The sequence below is a fragment of the Microcebus murinus genome, chromosome X, assembly GCF_040939455.1.
Source record: "Microcebus murinus isolate Inina chromosome X, M.murinus_Inina_mat1.0, whole genome shotgun sequence".
Classification (NCBI taxonomy): Eukaryota; Metazoa; Chordata; class Mammalia; order Primates; family Cheirogaleidae; genus Microcebus; species Microcebus murinus.
The window spans coordinates 59,171,168-59,195,248 of record NC_134136.1 but is presented as its reverse complement, the minus strand read 5'-3'; the positions used below and the strand labels follow the sequence as shown (position 1 = coordinate 59,195,248).

General features: G+C 40.9%; 1 non-coding gene across 1 annotated transcript; it reads right to left on the bottom strand.

Moving 5' to 3' along the window:
• Positions 1-22,405: 22,405 nt before the first annotated feature.
• On the bottom strand, positions 22,406-22,512 carry LOC142866150 (small nucleolar RNA U13). The gene has a single exon (XR_012916209.1). It is a non-coding gene; the product is annotated as a small nucleolar RNA U13 (small nucleolar RNA).
• Between the last annotated feature and the right edge of the window lie 1,569 nt (positions 22,513-24,081).

Below are 24,081 nucleotides of genomic sequence, written 5' to 3'. Positions count from 1 at the left end.
ATACTACTCTGTCATTAGCTTTCCCAGGTACAGTGGAGTCAGGGCTGCCAGAACCTCAGGCTTTTTTCTCTGTGAAAAGAACTGGAGAAGTGATTTTCATTCTTGAACTGTACATTTCACCTTTCTCCTTTTATCACTAATAGTAACAACAATTCTGCCAGTTGTTGTTAAGGTCCTTGTTCTTTCCAAGTTTTAAGCAACACCCAGTCTCCTGGTTTGAAGGGATAGAGGGGTGCTTCCAATTGGGGTGGGGACCTGAAAGAGGCAAACTCATGCACGGTAGTTAGAATTTATCTGTTTGACATGTTTCTTTACTCTGTTTTCTTCACCTATGGCTATATTGCCATGCTTACCTTGGGGTGCTAGGAAGGGTCTCCTCTCCCATAAACTATTTCACAGGGACTCAACTTATGCCCACTTCTAGGGGCTACCCTTATCCAGAGGAGGGCAAGCAGCAGCACCTTATCCCACTTTAGATGTATTTCCTGCATCAATTTTCGTATAGTTTTCTTAAAAGAATGGTTCATTTTCTCCATTTTTCCCCATAGATTAATGTCTCCAGAATGCATGAAATTTCCATTCTAGATGTAGGGCTTTCCTTACTTGTTGAGTTACCTCCGCTATAAAGGAGGGTCCAATATATAGGAGTGTCCGTTATCACTCTGTATGGAGGAAGGGAGCCCATATTTCAGAATGAGTTCCTTCAGAAGGATTCTGGTTAACTTCAGACACTCTCTCCATTTGGGTAGGATAAACTGTCCCGACCCGCGGGACCTTCTGTTACTCGCGGGGGTCAAGGGTGACCTTGCCTGAAAGAGATGGGCGAGAGAAAGGAACGAGACCAAGCAAAGGGTTGTCAAGGTCTGCTTTACTTAGATTCTTAGTAGGTTTTATAAGCATACAGAAACAAGGAAGTAGAAACAACAAAATAGAGTGGGGCGACGATGAGGCTTGGGTCTGGGTTAATCAGCCCCAATCAGGGTCTTATCGGTATCCTGTTTTTGACTGCTTACTCAACTCCAACCTGGCAGGTGGTCGGGAACAATTGCAGTCAGCACTCCCTGGAGCATCCCGTGGTCAGCACGTCATGGAATGCATTCTTCTCGGAGCTATAGCTGGAATTTTCCAGGGCGCAGTCCGTGTGTAGGATGAGTCATAGGGGAGTTGAGGGTCTTTGAGGGTCCTTGCTTCTAACAATAAACCTCTACCCAGCCTGAAAAGGTATCTACTAATATAAGTTCCGGTCATTTTAGGCATCTGAATGAAATCAATTTACCAGTCATCGAAAGGGTGGGCCCCCACATGTTGGGTTCCCCGTGTAGCAGGTTGCTTTTCTGTCTTTGTATTGTTTTGAGCACAGACAGGGCAGCTCTGAGTTATTTGTTGGATAGTTTATTGCAAACAGGGTCCTCTTAAATGAGGTCCTACCAAATCCATTAAGGCCAATAATGTGTGTATTCATGTAGGTGCCTCATAAAGGGGTGGAACCAAGGTTTTGGGTAGAAGAATAAGTCCATGAGAGTTCTATCTCTACTTAGCTGTGTCATCCCAAGTGTCAGAATCCCAGGCTTTAGTTTTAAAGGGGGGTTATATTGCCCTAACTCTAGCCAGGTATCAAGGCCCCAAGAAACAGATCACCTCTAGCAGCCTCCTTAGCAGCTCTGCCAGTTTCCTGATTTCTTTTTGGAACATAAGTGTCCTTTTTTAGTGAATAGGACAGTGCATGATGGCCACCTGGTTGGGCTCAGCCACAGCAGATGTCAGGGCCATTATTTCAGTGGAATGCCTAATATCCTTATTTTCTGCCATCAGGAGCCCCCTTTCCTTCCAAATGGTATGCACAGATCCATCCTGTTAGAATAGACAGCTTCCAGAAGCTCTAAAGAGTCATGCTGTAAAGGCTCATTCTCTTTAACTGGTAACAGGGTGGCAAGATTGAGAGTAGACACAGTCTTTAATGTAACATTTCGATTATCCAAAAGGATGGCCTGGCATTTTCCTAGCCTTCCTGCAGTCAGCCAATAACATTCCCTTCTGTTCTAATAAAGTCAGAACCTGGTTGGGGGGCATATACTACAACAGGTTATCTACAGCTCAGAGGCAAGGAGGCCATCCTCACACATATTGTCCAGTTGCTTTGACAAGTATTCCACTGGCCATGGGATGTCTCCCAGCACCTGTACTAATATTCCAAGGTCCATTTCTTGTTTTTCATAAACACATAATTAAAATTCTTTTTGTAAGTCAGGCAACCTGAAAGTAGTCAGGCAACCTGAAAGCAGGGACAGTTATAAGACTCTGCTTTAGTTTTTCAAAGGCATTTTGCAGGGCCCTCATACAAGGGCTTTGATATTAGTAAGAGGGTAGGAGAGTTTTGTTTTGTTTTGTTTTGTTTTGTTTTTTGAGACAGAGTCTCACTTTGTTGCCCAGGCTAGAGTGAGTGCCGTGGCGTCAGCCTAGCTCACAGCAACCTCAATCTTCTGGGCTCAAGTGATCCTGCTGCCTCAGCCTCCTGAGTAGCTGGGACTACAGGCATGTGCCGCCATGCCCGGCTAATTTTTTCTATATATATATTAGTTGGCCAATTAATTTCTTTCTATTTATAGTAGAGACGGGGTCTCACTCTTGCACAGGCTGGTTTCAAACTCCTGAACTCAAGTGATCTGCTTGCCTCAGCCTCCCAGAGAGCTAGGATTATAGGTGTGAGCCACCGTGCTGGCCTGTAGGAGAGTTTTTACACCCCTGAGGCAACACATCCACCAGTGCTGTAAGGTCATCCTACTCTCAGGATCCTGTCATTCAAATGTGACAGAGTCTGTCTGGGAGGCTGGGGCAGGCGGATTGCTCAAGGTCAGGAGTTCAAAACCAGCCTGAGCAAGAGTGAGACCCCGTCTCTACTATAAATAGAAAGAAATTAATTGGCCAACTAATATATATAGAAAAAATTAGCCAGGCATAGTGGTGCATGCCTGTAGTCCCAGTTACTCGGGAGGCTGAGGCAGGAGGATCGCTTGAGCCCAGGAGTTTGAGGTTGCTGTGAGGTAGGCTGATGCCGCGGCACTCACTCTAGCCTGGGCAACAAAGTGAGACTCTGTCTCAAAAAAAAAAAAAATGTGACAGAGTACCATTCATAGTCACTTGTACAATATCATTAATGGCACGTAGATCCTGCATGAATCTATACTCATTAGTATGGGGAATTTAAATTCTTTCTGCATGTCCTGGGCTTCCTGTCAGCCTATACGGCTTTACTCACTTTTTGGTAGACCTAGGGAGGAATAGAACTTACTTCTTGCATGGCAGCCTCCTGGGCCCGTGGAAATGAGTTCCTCAGCTGCTGCTGCCTGGCCCCCAGTCCCTGCCTGGTTCATGGAGCACTATGCACAGCTGGTGCTGGGGACCAGGTTGGCAGCCACAGGGGCCCCAGACCGCTTCTGCCCATGTCGCTTGGTGGCAGTGGAACTTCTGTGTCAATTACAAAGTCCACTAATTGAGTCCCCACTGTCAATTGTACCCAGGGCTCCTGTGGTGATATTTGGATTGGATTCACTAGTGAGGCATAGAGCCCAGGGATCCCTTATTTGTCATTTGACTCCTGGACTTGAAAAACCGTTTGCTCTCCTGAGGGTTTCTTGTTACCTGGAGCCCTTTGCAATTCTGGGCAGTGTTCTTTCCAATGTCCTTCCTCTTTCCAAAAAGCACACTGATTGCTCTTCAACCTGTGGTGAACTTTTCCACCCTTTCCTTCTGACTGTCTCAAAGAACGCTTGGTTGGTGCAGCTCACAGAACACACGTAGTTTTCAGTTTCTATTCTTCCCTAGTGTTATATACTTTAAAGGCAATATCAACAATCTATGAGGGATTCATGCCAGTTGTCCCTTCCACACACTGCAGCTTCCTCCTTACATGTGAAGCAGTCATATTAACTATGTGCAAATTTTCAGGGGTCTCTGTGTTTTGTTCTAGAGGAAGAAGTGGCAGCAGTTTATTATGTTTCTACTTTTCAGTTATTTGTTTGAAAGAGGCCTGGACCCAGGTCTCAGGGAGAATGTGGTAAGTAATGTTAAACATAAGTACAGACAATCCCTGACTTATGATGGGTTGACTTTTTGATGTTGTGAAAGCAATATGCATTCAGTAGAAATTTGAATACCCATGCAACCATTCTGTTTTTCATTTTCAGTACAGTATTCAGCAAATTCCATGAGCTATTCAACACTTTATTATAAAATAAGCTTTGTGTTAGATGTTTTTGCCTAACTGTGAACTAACATCAGTGTTCTGAACATGTTTAAGGTAGGCTAGGCTAAGCTATGATGGTCGGTAGGTTAGGTATATTAAAAGCATTTTTGGCCGGGCGTAGTGACTCATGCCTGTAATCCTAGCACTATGGGAGGGCGAGGCGGGCAGATTGCTCGAGGTCAGGAGTTCGAAACCAGCCTGAGCAAAAGCGAGACCCCGTCTCTACTAAAAATAGAAATAAAGTAATTGGCTAGCTAAAAATATATAGAAAAAATTAGCCGGGCATGGTGGGGCATGCCTGTAGTCCCAGCTACTCGAGAGGTTGAGGCAGGAGGATCACTTGAGCCCAGGAGCTTGAGGTTGCTGTGAGCTAGGCTAATGCCACAGCACTCACTGTAGCCCAGACAACAAGAGTGAGACTCTATTTCCAAAAAAAACAACAAAAAAACCCCATTTTTAAATTAAAAACATTTTTAAATTATATTTTCAACTTATGATGAGTTTATTGGGATGTGACCCCATTTTAAGTCAAGGAGTATCTGTAAATTCTGCATTTTTTCTCACCATGATATTAGCTCTTTAAAATGATTTGAAATAGCTTTTCTTCTTCAAAGCAATCTTTAATCTCAATTTAGAAATCAGAAATTATTTATCTCTCTCCTGCTTTTGCTCCTTTTCTTTAATATCCCTTCTTTCTCCTTTTTTTCGTTGTTGTTTTTCTCTTTTCTTTTATTGTTCTGTTCTCATATAATTTTTCTTCCTCCATTTCTCTCATTTTTTTTTGATTTCTCTCCTTTCATTCTTTCTCATTTCTTTTTTCTCTCATCTCTCTTTTCTTTCTTCTTCTATTATCCCAATTGCTCTCTTATTTCCTCCCCTCTCCATTCTGTTCTCTCCTTTTCTCCTTTCTCTATCTTATCCTCTCCTCTCACCCTTAAATTTAAGAAACTTATAAAAGACTCTGGGGAGGAGTGAAAAAAAACACTGAACTAGCATCCGTTGTACACATTGGAGGGAGATAAGCTGGCCAGGTTTTGTGCTTCCTTCCTCATAGCAGGAGATACAAATGATTTGTCCTTCACTTTAGAGAGGATGTTCTAGCATACCACAAATCAAAATATCTGAAAACTTCACTGATATGGCATGTTCTCTGAATCTTTATTGTGTTTTTCTCATACCCTCTGGATACACATATGTCTTACTGAGGCCTCCAATGAATTCACTACTTCTTGCTTATCTGGTTCAATTAGCATGATACCATCACTATAGCAAACCAATGCGATGTTTTGAGGAATGTCCAGATCCCTTTGGACTATATTACAACAGGGGGCTGGAAAGGTAATATAGCCTTGACACAAGATCATAAATGTATGCTATTGTCTTGTCAGTTCCACGTTAATGTGAACTGCCTCTGGTAATCTTTCCTGATAGGGTGGGTAAAGAATAGTAGTATTTTCCAGATCTGAATGTCCACATACCATGAACCTGAGACTGTGTTAATTTGCTCTAGAAAAGATACTATATCTGGCACAGCAGCTACAATTAGGACTAGTACTTGGTTGAATGTAGTCTACTGTCTGTCATTCTTTAGGATCTGTCTGCTTTTTTATAGTGTTCAGTCTGGTGAATTAAATGGGGATACGATGGGAACAACCATTCCTAAATCATTTAGGTGTCTAAGGGTAGCATTGATCTCTGACATTCATCCAGAGTATTTTAATTTACCACCTCTCTGGGAGTTAGAGGGCAGTTTCAGTAATGCACGTTGTCTTACAAGACAAAGGCCCCTTCATTGTCTGCAAGCAAAGGAAGGGCTGCTCTATCTTTTCACAGGGAGCAGTGGGCCACTTCTGCAGGCCCACAGGGTTCAAAGCAATGGAGAATCAAGATTTTTGAGTGCTTCAAGACAGATTCACCAACGCAAGACTTAGGGTCCCAATACTTCTTAATCAGGGTCCTGACCTCAGCATACTCAACCTACTGGGGTCAAGGATTCAATTTCCCCTAAAGATCTGCTACTCTTTTCCCTGCACCCAGCCTTACTGAGCTGTAATTGACAAATAAAAATTGAATATACTTACATTGCATAATGTGATGTTTTCATATATGTATACATTTTGAAAGGATTATCACACACCAGCTAATTTATAATTAAGTCTTGGACCTGACACTTAACCGGTTTTCATACGTCAAGGAGCAAACATTAAGTCCTAGGCACCTTAATGTGAGTTAATCTATATAAGATATAGATGTATCATGTATAGATTAACGTCATCACGTATAGATGTAGGGAGGGAGATAGTATATATACATCTCTCTCCGATAGCATGATTCAGAATAGCATGAGAATGCTAAAATTAAGATTAAGGAAAACAGCCACTCAAAGTAGGGATAAAGAATGAGGCAGCAATAGAAAGAATAGCAGACAGAAAGTACACAGAATAAAAACTTCACAAACTTGGCAATTTTTGTTCTGTTGCAGTGCTAGACTCCGTCTGCAGCTGTGTGCTAACAAGCCAGACTGTCACAAAGCTACAGTCTTGATGGGTGAAGAAACACCAATCTGCAGCCCTGTCAGGTCCCTGTGGGAGATGAAGATTTGTTTACTGAGCAATCTGGTAGCAGGGGAGTTATACCTTCTCTACTAGGATTCTTGGCCCGAAGTTGTGAGTGAGCTGTAAGTACAGTAAGTTGTCCCTAACTCTGGTGCCATTATAACAAGTCCTTTTATAGGACTTGACAGGTTGCTTTTTTAAATTTTCATAAATAAATAATTACTCTAGCTCTCCAGACAAAAGAAGTCTGAACACTATCATGGACAAACTAATATCTTAAAATATTTTCTTGAAACTGCATACCTGAAAGAAAACAGCCAAGGTGGTAAGTTTCTCACTAGATTACAGAGGGGGCTGGAAGGCCACCATGAACTTTAACCCCAAGTGATCAAGTCATCTTATTATCTCACCCATAATAGGGGTATGTCCAGGTGGCAAAAAGGATATGTTTATCTCATGGTATTTTTGTTTTTGTTCTCTTAGCAAGATGGGCATTAGCATCTTATGTCATATGATCACATATATGTACTCACATACTTTCTGTCACCTTTGCTGTTTTCTACTGGTTAGAAGCAGTCATGGGTCCTGCCAATACTCAAAGAGAGGGAATCACACGAGGGTATGAACACCAGCAGGTGGGGGATCATGAAGGCCAACCTAGAGTATGTCTGCCATAGTATCCTACCACCTAGACTTAGAGCCACTGTATTGCACAATTTCCTGGAGTTAGGCATTATGACAGCCCTTTTATAAGTGCTGGCTGAAAGAACAAATAAACCAGAGTTAGATCAGTTTAAGCACAAACTTAGCTGAGATGTAGCTTTATAGAAAGAGTTTTAACATGGGAATCCAGCATTTCATCCACCTGGCTCTCGGTTTCCTTGCCTATAAAATGAGTGGCACAAACCAGCTGATATCTAAGGCCCTTTTCAAATTATAAAATTCTAGAGCATCTATCTCTTTCCATCTTCATCCATTCCTGCCTTCTTCATGACATAATATCTGATGCTTAAATAGCACTTAATTTGTGCCAGGTGTTGTTCAAAATGTTTTAAATTCTCCCAATAACACTATGGGAGTAAGTTTTATTATTTTCCCCATGATATAGATGAGGCAACTGAGATTCTGTAAAGGAAAAATAAAAATCTCAGGACTCCCCTCAAATTCGTTATGCCAAAAGGGAAAATTGAGCCTGAGAACTGAGTCACACAATGCACTGCCATCCTCTCCCCAGTTATGTACAGGGCTCCTCTTTTAAGAAACGAAGGAACTTAGAAAATGACTGAACAGGGTTTTTTTTTTTTTTTTTTTTTTTGGAGTACAGGGTATGGGAAGGAGAAAGAAGCCTGGCTGGCAAGGTGGTCGGTCTTGTTATGCAGAACAGCCCTCAGGGAAATGTTTTTTCTCACATCCTTAAGGGTGGCAGACTCTCAGCAAACCTAACTCAGATCAAAGAGACAGGGCCTGGCTGCATTTAACAGAGATACTCTACAGATGAAAATTTCTCAAAATATGTCAAAGAAATGTATTTTGGGTTAAAAGATTTCTTATTTCCTCCAGCCCTAAAAAGAACCCCTTTAAGATATACAGCCCCTATAAAATGAATGCACGTCAATTATAATCTTAGGGCTGTAGCCTAAGTAAATTCTTAAATGTCCCTTACAAGTTTATCTCCACAGATGCAAACCAAGGAAGAGACATGATCACACTTCTACCCACCCTGAAAGGATCACAACATTGACTATTTCCTCTAACCCTCTTTTTTTTGTTTGTTTGGTTTTTTTTAGACAGAGTCTCACTTTGTTGCCTGGGCTAGAGTGCCATGGTGTCAGCTTAGCTCACAGCAACCTCAAACTCCTGGGCCCAAGCAATCCTTTTGCCTCAGCCTCCCAAGACTACAGGCATGCACCATTGTGCCCGGCTAATTTTTTCTATATATTTTTAGATGGCCAATTACTTTCTTTCTATTTTTAGTAGAGACATGGTCTTGCTTTTGCTCAGGCTGATTTCAACCTCCTGACCTTGAGCGAACCTCCTGACCTTGAGCGATCCTCCTGCCTCAGCCTCCCAGAGTGCTAGAATTACAGGTGTGAGCTACCGCGCCTGGCCTCCTCTAACCTTCTTTTTGAGTGTTCATCTTATCTGTGAACTAAAATAAAATCTTAAGTCCCCCACTCCCACAACCGGTTGACTGAATGGACCCTTTCTTGGCCAAGGGTTTAGTAACCCTAAAACTGAGTTACTAGCCACAAGAAAAGAGATCAGACATGCCTCCTCATCCCCCCTCCTTTCTTAGACACATCCTTTGTAACTCATTAACAGGCCTAAAGCTATGCAGGAAAACCATGGAGGTCCTCAATTTACACAGCAAAGATGTGGGTAGCTTGTGTCTGATTAACAAAAACAATCCAAGCCTTTAAGACAAAGCCTTATTTACAAGCTAAAGAGCCTTTAAACCCACTGATAACCTATAAACAACCCCCCTCTTTGAGATGGCCCACCTTTTGGGGACTAACCAAAATGTATGCCTTCCATATATTGATTTATGATTTTACCTTTAATCCCTGTCTCCCCAAAATGTGTAAAACCAAACTATAACCCAACCACAGCAAGTTCACTTGCTCAAGGCTTCTTGAGCATGGCTCCGGGCCATGGTCCTCAAATATGGCTCCAAATTAACCTCTTTAGATTGTTTTACAGAGTTTGGCTTATTTTCAGTTACATATCTTAGGTAAATTTACTGAAACCCAAATAGAACTTCACAAGAATATCATCAATTGCCTCACTGCTCACCTCCTTCACCCCTCCCTTCTTCCTGTGCACCCTCCTTTTTTCCCTTTAAATGTGAAATTCTCAACCTCTTCTACAGAGAACCCAGGCCACAACTGATATTTTGTGGGCTATGCTTTTCCGAGGCTCATCCTTAAAATCTTGGCTTAATAAACCTTAATTGACTGTGACTCTGTTCCCAGGTACTTATTTAAGTTAACAATTCAGATATTTAACTAGCATCTGTTTGGCCTCAAAGTGTATGCAGTGACTCCTCCAATAGAAACAGAAGAGGGAATGAAGGAGAAAGAAACTAATTTACAAGGATTGGCTGATTATATTTAAGATTCCTTTTGTTTTTTCAAGGTTCAAATTGGAGGTTTAGGCCCCGGGAGTTTGGGGAAAGGAAAACCAGACAGTTATTGCAGCTCTTTCTCAAACCTGACATCTCCTCACAGCATGAATGGGGTATTGGTGGAACCAAAACTCAGTACAGCCAGCAAGGAGCAGTGGCAAGGAGAATACTGAAAAGCTATAACAAAGAATTAAAACACTCCTTCCTCCCTCTTCTGCCCCACGCAGTGACAGACAGGCACTATCTCCCTTATGTCCATTCTTTATCTGCTTTGGATACCCCTTCCATGTTGGGAATTTCCAAGGAGAAAGACAGTAGGTAGGGGTCAGGCAGTAGGTATGGACAGTGGGAGTGAGTCGGGTGAGAAAGGCAGTGAAGCAGAACATACCCAAGAGTGACAGTTTCTTGTTCATTAAATGATCAACTCCCAGACAGAACAGACTGAGTCAAAGTAAATCCTTATTAGGTCTGAAATGGACTCTCCTAGTCCTGACACTTTGCTCTATATGTCATTCTTTTATTTCTCTACTAGGCATAATCCTATATCAAAGAGTAAGGTGCATTCTGATTTTTTATTACTTTCCTATGAAGCAGTGGTTTCTGGGGCACAGAAAGATGTAAGGCTAAATCATGTATTGTGATCTCTCAACCCCTTTCTATCTAAATTAAATAGAAAGTTAGAATCATGACAAGCTGCCTACTTTGTCCCACCCTTGGAGACTACATTTTAGCTTTTATGGAATGGAATCAATAATTTAATAGACAGAAATGAAAATTTATGTCCTTAATGATCACCTTAGAAAGAATCAAAAGGCTGTCAATCTCCTTGACCTGGCCTGCAGACACAAAAGGGACCATGTTTGGGCTAAAGATGCATTCAGGCAAAACCCTGGCAAAGGTAGGGAACCTGTGCCCTTAAGGCAACATGTGGCCGTCTTGGTCCTTAAGTGTGGCCTTTTGACTGAATCCAAATTTTGCAGAATGTATCCTTTTGTTAAAAGCAGTGCAGCAGAGAAAGATGAAGCTTTTCTTGCCTCTTTTAGTGCTTAAAAAAGAGTAATCTTGAAATCAGAAGGCCGCAGGTTTCCCACACCTACGTGGGGAGTGGGGTAGAGGGAGGTTCTGTGAGGCTCTGGCGCCCAACTTCCATTTACTTAGTGATGAAGCCTACAAAAATTAGCTCTGAGAGGTAAGGTAACTTGCTACAGTGTTTCTGAACATGCTGCCTGATTATGCTTCTTGCATCAAAACAGCTTACAGAAGTTTAAATTTAATGGAGAAAAATAAAGTTCAAAAGTTCAATGTTTGGATGAATCATTAGGTTTTAATGATAGAGAATTCAGAAATTCCAGCCTAACATAATGTTTAAGTAACATAATGGTTATGAGTGTGAACAGACTCTCAAGCTAGGCTATATGGGTTCAAATCTAGGTGCTCCTGTTCACTAGCTGTGCAACTGTGGGTAAGTTACTCTCAACCTTTCTGTGCCTCAGTTTTCTCATCTGTGCAATGAACATAACAATAGTATCTATAACTATAGGCTTATTACGAGGATTAAATGAGTCGGAATTTGTAAAGTGCTTAGAATACTTCCTGGCACATAGTAAGCAAATGTAAATATAAAATAAATAAAGTAATATTTATTCTCTGTCTGCTGGGTCTTAAAATATAGATTTGCTCTTTTGCTTCATACAGCTACCCCAGAAAGTATGTTCTATTATTTCCCATTTGTTGATAGGGAAATTGAGCCTCAGACAGGTTACATGACTTCCCCAGGTTTCATACAAGTTGTTTGATTCAAAACCTAACAGGCCTGATTTAAAAGTGAAGACTCCTTCCATTCATACAATAGCTTTCCATTTGTAGCTTTGTGGGATTTTGCTCCCCATGTTCTTGAAGGATATGGACTTTGAACAAACTTCTTCTGATACCAGCCTTTCCAGCTGCCCTGGAGCAATGGCTGCAGGGGCCTTCAGCTGCCACAAGTCTCAGTATAGGTAGTCTCTGGTTTTGTTACTTCTCAGTTTGGGAATATGCTTCTGGAAAGCTCTAAGTTCCCATCGTAGGCACATATAAATGAATCCAATCTATAGTCTCTCTTACCCCATAAAAGGACTTAGGTAGTTGAGTCTAGTCTGATTTCTTCTCAAAGAAACCATATTGTCTTCCACAGATTATACTTAATCTCTGGCTCATTGTAGCCCTTTATAAATATGTCTAGCTAGCTTGCTATTCAGTAGCCTGTATGATCCCAGCTGTTGCTCCTCACTCCCAATTTTAATTATAGAGGTATGGATCCTTACTTTCCTTAGATATCAGTAATTGAGACCCCTATCCTGGTCCCTGTATTTTAGAGGACCCTTCTCTAGCTTCCTCAGGCTACACTTCTTCTGGTATGTCCTGTGGGGCCACATTTTGAAGAGCAGGGAGTTTTAAAGTTGGACATACTTGAATTTTAAGGTCCGCCTATTTAACAACTATGATTAGTTGGGCAAGTTAACCTAATCTTTCTGGACCTCAATTTTCTTTTTTTTTTTTTGAGACAGAGTCTCACTTTGTTGTCCAGGCTAGAGTGAGTGTCGTGGCGTCAGCCTAGCTCATGGCAACCTCAAACTCCTAGGTTCAAGCAATCCTCCTGCCTCAGCCTCCTGAGTAGCTGGGACTACAGGCATGCGCCACCATGCCTGGCTAATTTTTTCTATATATATTAGTTGTCCAATTAATTTCTTTCTATTTATAGTAGAGACAGGGTCTCGCTCTTGCTCAGGCTGGTTTGGAACTCCTGACCTCCAGCAATCCACCCACCTCAGCCTCCCAGAGTGCTAGGATTACAGGCGTGAGCCACCACGCCGGGCCTGGACCTCAATTTTCTTATCTGGAGAATGGAGACAATAAGATAGACCTCAGAGTGCTGTGAAGATTAAATGAAGAGATGAATATAAAATATTCAGAATGGTGTCTGGCACACAGACACCAGGAAACTTGAGCTCCTTTTTTTTGCAGAATAACCTTCTAGAAGCACAGACTACACATTTTAACAAATAGCTGCACAATTTCTCCCTTGAGTTCCTTAAAATCCTCAGATGGATATTGCCTGGTCCCATTCCCCATGATTGATCTACAGTGACACAGTTTGTAAATTAGGATCAGAACATCTTGTGCACTTAACATATTCAAATCTAGTATATCTACGTGATCTGATTCAAAATCCAATATTTGGGGGAAATTAGAAGGAAAGCAGCAAAGGGAAAAGTAAAAGGTACATTTCAGGACTGTGATAGAATATGTTCCCAAGCTGGCTGCAACATTTTCTTCCATCCCCCAGGATCTTTTGCAATGTGCTCTTGCCAGTCTTTCCATTGGGAAGTGAAATTGGACTGGCCCTATGACCTGTTTTAACCATCAGAATGTGGCAGAAGTGATAGTGTATCTTCCAAGGTTCTTCAGTTTCCACCTTCTTGTTTGGAATACTTCCTCTTGGAACTCAGCCACCACATTGTGCAAAAACCCAAGAAGCCTCGTAGAGATGCCCACATTGTGGAAAGCTGAGGCCCCAAACAACAGCCTCAGCTGAGCTCCCACCCAGGAGCCAGCACCCATTGTCAGCCCTATGAAGGAGGCCATTTTGGACTTTCCAGCCATCCTAGAGATCCAGCCAATACCACACGAAGCAGAAGAATCACCCAATCAATCCACATAGCATAAAAAATTAAGAAATTGATATTGTTTTTAAGCCATGAAGTTTTAGGGTTGTTTGTTGCACAGCAATAAGCAAATGACATAAAAATATTTAATAATCATGCTGTATCCATGTGTATTATTTACCTGAGAGCATCTTTAAATGATAAAAACCAGGAAAAAAGAAACACATCATACTACCTCATAACAGATGTGAGAGGAGATACCATTAAAAAAATTAATGGCATTTCTGTATTAGTAGTATGTATATTTATTCATATTTATAGAAGTGACTTTTTTTTTTTGAGACAGAGTCTCTCTCTGTTGCCGGGGCTAGAGTGCTGTGGTGTCAGCCTAGCTCACAGCAACCTCAAATTCCTGGGCTCAAGCAATCCTGCTGCCTCAGTCTCTCTAGTAGCTGGGACTACGGGCATGTGCCACCATGCCCGGCTAATTTTTTGTATATATTTCTAGTTGTTCAGCTAATTTTTAGTAGAAACAGGGTCTTGTTCTTATTCAGGCTGTTCTTGAACTCCTGAGCTCAAACAATCCTCCTGCCTCAGCCTCCCAGAGTGTTTAGATTACAGGCGTAAGCCATCAAGCCTGGTCAGAAGTGACCTTTTTTACTACTTTATTTTAATATTTTAAACAGATATGTGTAGTGGTCAGTGTGAACAATATATATTTAGTTCCTGTTGTGATTTGAATTGCTAACCATGGGAAAAAAAAAAAGCCTGCTGCTGGTAGAGGTGTTGTGAATGATTGCATTCTCTGTGTGCCTTCCACATAGAGGCACTGAGTCCTGCTGAGGGAAAATGTGTGTCTTTTTGCGCCATGACTTTGGATGCTGTTATTGATTTTTCTTATCCCTGTAACAAAATGTTACTTCTTGTTCTATGTTTCAGGTATAGACAGGAATATGAGGCCAACAAACAAACATTCATATAAAAATTCTAACATGAATGGCATGTGTGACATGCAATTTTTCATTTATTCAAAAGTCATTGCCTCCAGCCAGTGCCAGGTACTGCCTTCATGTGCCAAATGGGTTATTTTCCCTCAAGGCTCAAGTGTTTTTTTTTAGTGTGAAGATGTTAAAACTTTAATACACTGTGGTAAGACTAGATATTTCTTTCTTATTCCACCATTATGGGAGGCCTCAGCCCATGGTCCGAAGGTCTTGCATATATGACTGTACAAATGTAATCCAGCAACTTGCTCAACTAAATCAAGAACTCTGCACACACCCAACTAGAAATCTTGATTTGGCACTGAACCCCCGTGCAGACTTACATAAGAGGCCTTCTCCTTAGCAACAGTATCCACCTGCCTAATGCTCTATTTTGCATCCAACAACTAAGATGCATGAAGAGAAATGGAAACCATATTTTGTGGACCTACCCTAATAAAAATCTTTCCTTGGAATATGCAGTCCTAATCACTAATTACTGTTCAGTATATTGTGTTTGGATGAAGAAGGTATCTGATCAGAGGTAGCCAAAATTTTCAATTGCTGTCAACAAATTCTGAATAAGAGAAAATTTGCTTTTAAGGCAAAGGAGCAAATGCTCATTTGATTCATTGTTGCAAATAAATAATTAGAAAATTATATCTGGAAAGTAAAGGATCCACAATAAAAGGCATTTAAATACTGACCTACTCAATGAAAACCATGGGCCTGACTATTTCTTCATTTGGCCTGCCTCTCTGACCCATTTATTTTTCTGTAAAGGACATTTTCCCCAAAATGACAGTGCTCAAAGAATAGAGAATACAAGCCTGTGATGCAGTTCATTGCATCCCAATTTCATTTAAACTACAATTCATTATTTTCTTCTTGCACTTATTCCAGAACCCATTGTTCATTACTCTTTCATCACTAGGTGATTAGAACAATTTGTATGTGTCCCTTGTACATTGGCCAGATAATGAAATAATCATTTGTGCATCTACACAGTATTTTTCACTTATTATTCACAGTCTGATTCACTCTATAAAGCCATTTTATCATTTTCTAACAAGAGGGAGGTGAATCTTTGAGGCAGCTGGTCAATGGAGACAGTTCATTTATTTATTCTACAAATGTTTACTGAACACCTACTATGTGTCAGGCACTCTTCTAGGCACTGGGAGAACAGACAAGAATCCTTGTGCTTGAGGAGCTTACATGCTAGAGAGGCAAAGATAGGCAAACAAATAAAGAGGTAAAATATGTGGCATGTAAGAGGCTAAAAGGTACTAGAGAAAAGATAGGTAAGAGAAAGGGAGAAAGTCATGTTTAGTAGGAGATATGTGTCATTTTAAATAGGATTATTGAGGAAGGCTCACTGATGAGATGGCATTTCAATCAAGACCTGAAGGAGGTAAGGGAGTCAGTATGCTATGCAGACACCTGAAAAAAGCTGTCCAGGTAGGAAGAATAACAAATGCAAAGGCCCTGGGGTAGGAGCACATCTGGTTGTGCCTGAGGAAAGGCAAAGAGATCCTGTATCTGGAATGGAATGAGAAAGGTGAAGAATAGGAGATGAGTTGCATAGCTAATGGGCATGGTTATTGTTTAGGTTTTTTTTAGGCCACTCTAAGGGCTTTGTCTTTTTTTTTTTTAATTTAATTTTTAAATTTTTATTATTCTTTCTTCTCTTTGTTCTTTTTTTTTTTTTTACTGCGGATGTAGTAGAAAGGGCTTTGTCTTTTATAGGGAGCCGTTAAAGGATTGAAGCCCACGGCTGATATAGTCTTACATTTTAACATAATTGCTCTGTTTACCATAGGGAAAACTGGCTCCAGGACAGTGAGATCAGAAGCAGGAAGACTATGAGGAGGCTACTGCAATGATCTAGGTGAGAGATAGTGGTGGTTTGTACCGTGGTGGCAGCAGTGGACATGGTGAGAAGCGGTAACATTCCACATTTATTTTATAGATAGCAACTGCAGGATTTGCCAACAGATTGGATAGAGGGTGTGAGAGAAAGAGAAGTCATGAATCACTCCAAGATGTTGGCCTGAGTAACTGAAATTATGGGTTGCCGTTTGCTAAGATGGGAAGAATAATGGAAGAGCTAGCTTTGGTGAGAAGATGAGGAGGCTCTCTTTGGTTATGTTAAGTATGAGGTGCCTATTACACATCTAAGAAGAGATGTATTGTAGGTAGCTGGGTATATATGGCTGGAATAAAGGGGAGAGGTCTGGGCTGGGGGTATACGTTATAGAGTTATCACTGTACAGATAGATGGTATTTAAACCATGAGACCTGATGAGATCACTAGAGGGGTAAAGAAAGATGGAGAAGAGGCCCCAAGGCCTGAGCCCTGAGCACTCCAATGTTTAGAAGTGAGGGACAATCAGGGACTAGCAAGGAGACCGAAAGGAGTAAATAGCTGTAGCTAGTTGTAGCTGTTTGAATGTTGTCACCAGTGGACAAAACATAATGGACAAAAGTGTTCATGACTAGAATCTCTTGGTGAATTTAGTTGCTGTTCTAACAAAGATCCTTCCAATGGAAAGGAAATGAAAGAATGTAAGTGGAATGATTCTTTATATTTGGCTGGGTATGGTGGTTCACTCCTATAATCCTAGCACTTTGGGAGGCCGAGGTGGGAAGTTCGCTCAAGGCCAGGAGTTTGAGACCAGACTGAGCAAGAACAAGATCCCATCTCTACAAAAAAAAAAAAAAAATAGAATAATTAGCTGGGCTTGGTGGTGTGGTCTCAGCTATCCGGGAGGCTGAGGCAAGAGGATCGCTTCAGCCCAGGAGTCTGAGGCTGCAGTGAGCTAAGATGACAATGCCAATGCGCTGTAGCCTGGGTGGTAGAGTGAGACTCTGTCTCAAAAAAAAAAAAAAAAAAGAAAAAGAAAAGAAAAAACAAAGGACAAATGTAAGCGAGATGATTCTTTGTATTTAAAACATTAGAATTATAGAATGTTTGAACTCAAAGGAACTTTAGGGATCATCTAGTCCAACTCCTTCAGTATACATAGGGAAACTGAGGTCAAAGTCACAGGACTGTTAGATGCACAGCTGGAACTCAGGCATCCATGGGTGCACAGCTGAAGTCTCTTGACATTCTGGCACATGCTCTTTAGTACACAGCTAATTCTTTCAGAGCACCATGGGTGAGAATGTTCAGAGATGCAAACTTTGAGGAGGCAACAAATAAAGATTTCCTCCCCATGTCAAGAGTTGAAGTAAATAAAAGAATTATTATGGCAGCAGGAAGGAAGATTACCAGCTGGTGTTTCCATTTCTGTTTTATAAATCTGTTTCTAGTCAATTAATTAAAGAGACATATGCTTTACTCTCCAGATATCACATGTTATTATGTAAAGGCAGGCTTAGTCGTTACTCAGAAAAGGTCAGAGCCTGCATTTTAATGCTGTAGTGAGCTACTATTTCCCTCAGAAACTTTGTAATCACTAATTCATTGAAATCTTATGATGTTAAGTGATTTCTAGGTCAAAAGATTAGATATCACGGTTGGCCAAGAAATTGCTCATGAATGTACAGTATCAATTTATGTGATTCTTTTGATAGTTCTTAAGGGAGATGGTTCAGGCTTTCTGCTTCCAAGAGAATGAACTTCCCTTGCCAAGTCCAAGTTGGCATGGTATGTGACACACAGCTAAGTAATAGGGAAAGTGCTCTCACTGCCCGTCCCCTTCTTTATAGTAGCATGTGATTCCATGATAGGAAGAGAGGTTTTATGTTCAGAAACAGTTACATTTTAGGTAGGACCCATCACTTAGAGATCCAGAACTGAACTGAACTCAGAAAGGCAACCATGTGAGAACTGGGGCTCTCATATGACTTTGTTTTCTCCCCATGTAATGCTGATGTAGCCATAAATAGTCCTGAATAATTTTAAAACAAACTGTTTCAAAGTAGCTGAATTTTTCCTTTTGGTGGTATCATATTGAGTTGGCCAATCATCCCTGTCTTCCAGATGAAGGGATTCATTAGCCTGAATTCCCTAGGTAATTATTCCTGTGACTCAGAACTAGGGCAGAGCTGAGCCTCTGCTAGCCAGTGGTTATCTAGTCAACTGTGACAGACACTGGATTAGGCCAGCTGAGGGCAGCAAAGGGCTGATCAAAGAGCATGATTTGTGTTCAGTGTCAGATAATCAGCCTGGAAGGCAGCTACAAAGAGATGAATGCCTGATCCTCGGTCTTTAATAGGAAGGCCAAGTTCCTAAGGATTGAGAGTAAAAGGGAATAGAGGATGCTCCGGAGAGAAATGAGGGCAATTCAGGAACACAAGCGGGGAAGGAAAATATATGTGTAAGGGAGCCAAACTAAGAAAGAGAAAGGAGGGAAGGAACTTTGAGCCAAGTACTTTACCTGTGATAATAACTATCATTTACATAAAAACAAATGCTATTTGTCAATATCAATCACTATATGTTAGGTATTGTGCTATGTCACTAAATGTTTATATACATATATGTTCACATACATATACATACATGCATATATATATTTGTATGTGTAGACACATAGGCAGAGAATATTTAAGCCATGACAGCAGATGAAATCACTACATGGGTAAGGATAGATAGAAAAGAGTCTCAAGGCTGAAACCCTTGGCACCCCGTTGTTTAGAAGTAAGAGAGAAATAGAAGAACTAGTAAGAAACCCTAAAAAGGAGCAGCTAGTTGCTAGAATATAAATTATATGGTATATATATGAGTTACATATATGATACATTTTATATAGTTGTGATGTCCCTTTTATTCCTGATATTGATTATTTGTATATTTTCTTTTTTATTCCCTTAGTCAAGTTGGCTAGAGTCTTCTCGTACTGGTCCAATCAAGAGACTGAATTCATACAATAATTTAAACATGAGACATTCAATATCAAGAATTATTAAACTAAGATAGGAGATTAATATAAATGTGGAAGGAAAAATAGAAAGTATACCCTAGTGTTTGTTTTTTTTTTAGACAGAATCTCACTCTGTTGCCCAGGCTAGAGTGAGTGCTGTGGCATCAGCCTAGCTCACAGCAACCTCAAACTCCTGGGCTTAAGCGATCGATCCTCCTGCTTCAGCTTCCCAAGTAGCTGGGACTACAGGCATGCGCCACCATGCCCAGCTAATATTTTTTATATATTATTAGTTGTCTGGCAAATTTCTTTCTATTTTTAGTAGAAATAGGGTCTCCCTGTTGCTGGTCTTGAACTCCTGACCTCAAGCAATCCTCCCACCTCAGCCTCCCAGAGTGCTAGGATTACAGGCCTGAGCCACCATGCCCAGCCCTACCCTAGTGTTGGGGAGAGTACTCAAAGAAAGACAAAATTGGAAGGGTGATTCCTTACCAAAGCTGAGGTTCAGACCTTAGAAAAGGTGTAGATGCACACCACCAAATGATGGAGAACTGTGTTTCTGGGCAGTGAAGATCTGTAGTCACTGAACAAATAGGAAACAATGTTCCAGGGTGCTGGTGAGGCAGAACTGCTGGACAGGTGAATAGCATGAGTTGGGACACTGCTGCAGCTGTGAGGCCTGGAGCATGAAGTGTTCATATATGGGAAGGGCTGCAGAGAACAACTCTCTGGGACACAGCTTTGTCACTGCTGGCAGGCAAACATGCAAAGGGAGTTAGGGTGTGGCTGTAGATGTAAGACCTGGAGCAAGTGGTGTCCATATTCTGAAGACCACACAAAGGTAGGCTCTAGAGATGAGTCACAACTGCACATTGACTGAAGGACCACATGCTCCTGGATGTCCCCACACACCTGCATCACTGAGTGACAAAAACAAAACAAAACCCACAATACACCAGTAAGAGAAGCCTCCTTCCTCCTGCAATTCCTCCATCCTTCTACTCTCTCTCTTCTACTCTCAAATCTTAACATACTGTTCACTATAAAGGAGGAGTACTCAACTGTCCAGTGCATTTCTGCATAGCAGTCACTGTAGGGTAAATTCAGAGATGAGAAGCAATGAATTGATAGCTGCTACAGTCCACCCTTTGGCTATTCAGTTTCCATATGTACCCTCTACACACATTTGAATTGACTCGAAACATCTAAATGATCTAGATTTCTACATAAGAAAATAGAACTAGCATCCTTTTAAGTGAAGAAGTTCTCATCCTTTCCCCAAATGAGAGAATGCGTAGTCCAAAAAGTCATTATATCCATAGATGGCTGTATGAATTACTCTTCAAACTCAATCATAGTATCACTGAATATTCTGTTATTTAAACACTGAATTGTAAAGTCAGCCTTCAATGATATGCATATAAAATAAAAATGGGAAGAAAGAGAAGAAAAAATTGTATATGCAAATTAGCACATGCATATATCAAGCAAAGAGAAAATATGAAAAGCTACTACAGTTTTTGTTTCTCTAATTGCTCACAAAGTAGTAGTCGATATCTATGACTATTTTCTTCAACTGGTAGTTGAAAAAATTCCTATTTCTTTCGTCTTCATCTGAACTTCAGATGTTCTTAGTTTTTTATATGGCAGAGTGCTCCAAACTTTTATTCCTGAAAGGTATGATTGCTCAATCATCCTGGTTTTAGGGGGTTGCTATAGTTTTCCATTTACTTTTATTATCGGACATGGAGGTACCAAGAAGCACCCCAGAGAATCTCCTGGACTCCAGATATAGTCTTTCTTGACTACATTGTGTAGCAGCAACCACATTTCGTCTTGGTAATCTGCATGCATCACACGAGACAGTAACTAGCCTCCTTTTTGCCTGTTGGTTCAGTGGCATTAGAAGCCCAGTATGTTCAGGTGGTAGTCTTAACTTCCAGCTCAGTGTAACTATTTTATGTTTCTTTGTGGAAACAGGTGATCTTCAAACCAACAGAGCTCAAAGTTGCTGGAATGAGAGGCAAAAATGCTGTGAGTTAATTAGTAGATGTAATATTTCACCTTTCCAGTAGACTAGCAGCTTCTGGGTTGTGTCATAAGACCAGTTATTTGCATGGATAGCATTCTGTTGCTGCACACTTTCTCTACTGTGAGGTGAGTTCCTTGGAAATACACACAGTCATACACCACGTAACTACATTTCAGTGAATGATGGACCACATACACCACAGAGGTCCCCTAAAATTGTAATGGAGCAGAAAAATTCCCATCTCCTAGTGACATTGCAGCCTTCTTAAAATCATATCACAATGTATTACTCACATATTTATGGTGATGCTGGTGTAATCAAACCTACTGCACTGCTAGTTGTATAAAAGTATAGCATGTATAATTATGTATAGTACATAATACTTTATAATGATAATAGACAACTGATTTACAGATTTAGGTATTTACAATATTTTATATTGTTATTTTAGAGTATACTCCTTCTACTTATTAAAAAATATTCTGGTATATACATACAATGGAGTATTGTTTAGCCAGGAAAAGAAATGAAATACTGATACATGCCACAACTGTATAAACCTCAAAAACAGTATAGTAAGTGAAAGAGGTCAACCACAAAAGGTCAAATATTATATAATTGCATTTATAGGAAATGTCCAGAATAAGCAAATCTATTGAGACAGAAAGCAGATTGGTGGTTTTCAGAGGCTGGAGTAAGGGAAATGGGTATCAACTACTTAATGGATACTGGAATTTCTTTTGGGGTGAAGATGTTTCAGGACCAAATAGAGGTGGTGGTTGTACAACATTGTAAATGTACTAAATGTCACTGAATTGTTTTCTTTAAAATACTTAATTTTATGTTATGTGAATTTCACCTCAGTAGCAAAAAATCAGCTCATCCAACTAATGTGTATGCAGAGGATTTAGAGACCAAACTTTGGTCAACCAATCTTCCCCTGCTCCCCATGTCAGATGGGTAATGTGACGACTTGTAACAGGGTTTGTTTGAGGGAGGCACATCTCAGACATCCTGGTGAACACCCAGTAATTATGCTTATGAACCACAAAACGATCTAACCAATCTTAATCATATAACAAAGGGCCTTTAAAGAACGTGGTCTGTAATTCTTTGGTATTCTCTCAATCTAAATGCCTCTGGAGAGTTAATAGAAAGAATTGAAATAACACCATACCATACCCACTGCACGCCTTACTGCACAAGTACACTTGTCTAGTTTAAGTCACTTTATCTCATTCCCTACACCTCTCTAGTTTCCTGTCTTGATTATTTCTTCCCATCCATCAGGAAACAGAGTTACAATGTAGGTTGAATTTCTGGTTCTGACCCATTCTGGTGGCTGTTGTGCATTACTTTATTTACCAAGTTTGCTTACAACTGTAGTGTATATTTTAAATACCCTGACCAACCAGGAGACAGGTATGAGGAATTTTATTGTTTGTTTGCTCTGGACTTTGCAGAATTTCTGCAATTTAACAATTGCAAACCGACAAATACAAATTTGGGTCCTTCCCACTACGTCCAGCCCAATGCTAACTGATCTCAGTGCCCCAACACTCTTCTGCAGCCCAATTCTAATGGTTTTCCATATTCCATACCTGGTAGCAGGAAGAGAGATCCTGTTGGAGAGGGAAAGAGGATCAGTGAATCCATCACAGAGAAGGCTGCATTTGAGCTGGGCCCTGACAGGTGGGCAGAGTTGGAGGCAAAGGACATTCCAATAAGAGGCAATTACGCAGAAGGCATGATTGCTCTAGTACAGAGGCATAAAGCATGCACGTTGGTGACAGAGGGTCATGGATTCAAACTTTAGTATGCACATTTCCTAGTTCTTAAGATCCCATTCCTCACTCCTACCACACTCCACACTTATTCTCTTGATTGTATGACACTCTTCTAACTACCCGTGCCCAGTTAGATAGTTGCCTGTTCTGTGTATCTGGTTTTTAATGGCTGCACTCCTCCCCACTTAATGCCCTTAATTCATATGTGCAATTGTTAGGCGAACAGCTATTTAGCTCATTTTTCATTCCAGATCCCTGTCCTGACATCACCTCCGTTCCTTTTCCCAAAACATAAGTGCTGGAGAGTGGGGGGTTGAATTTCCTGCTAAGTCCAGTCAAGTATCTGGCTTGAATCTGATCCCAATGGCAGAAATGCCAGGGAATAACTTTTTAGAAAAAGGCAGCTATGAGCAGAAAGCTTAAAAGATGGTTGGTGGGTTATTTGAATTCATTGCTGGGACTGATCATGAACTCTGGTGTAAGTAACTTTGGGGCTAAGTTTACCCTGTGCTTCCCACAATTCCTGCAAATCCTACTGAAGTGCAAAAATGCCAACCTCTAGCCCTTCCCACCTATAAGGAAAAAACACGGGTGGTATGGGTAGACTATTCAGTTAATAGAATAGGTGGGAGTAGACAGTACCCTGCCAATCATTTCAGCCACAACCAATCAGGATCTTTGTAGGTGGGAACCATAGACTGGCTATAAAGAAAGCCGACCTTCACGTGCCGGGGCCCATTTTGTCCTGGAGTGTGAGGTGAGCACGTGGGCACGCAGGCACGCAGGCAGGCAGGCACGCGGTGGAGCTTTCGCCTCAGGGGCGAAGTGGCAGTTGCTAC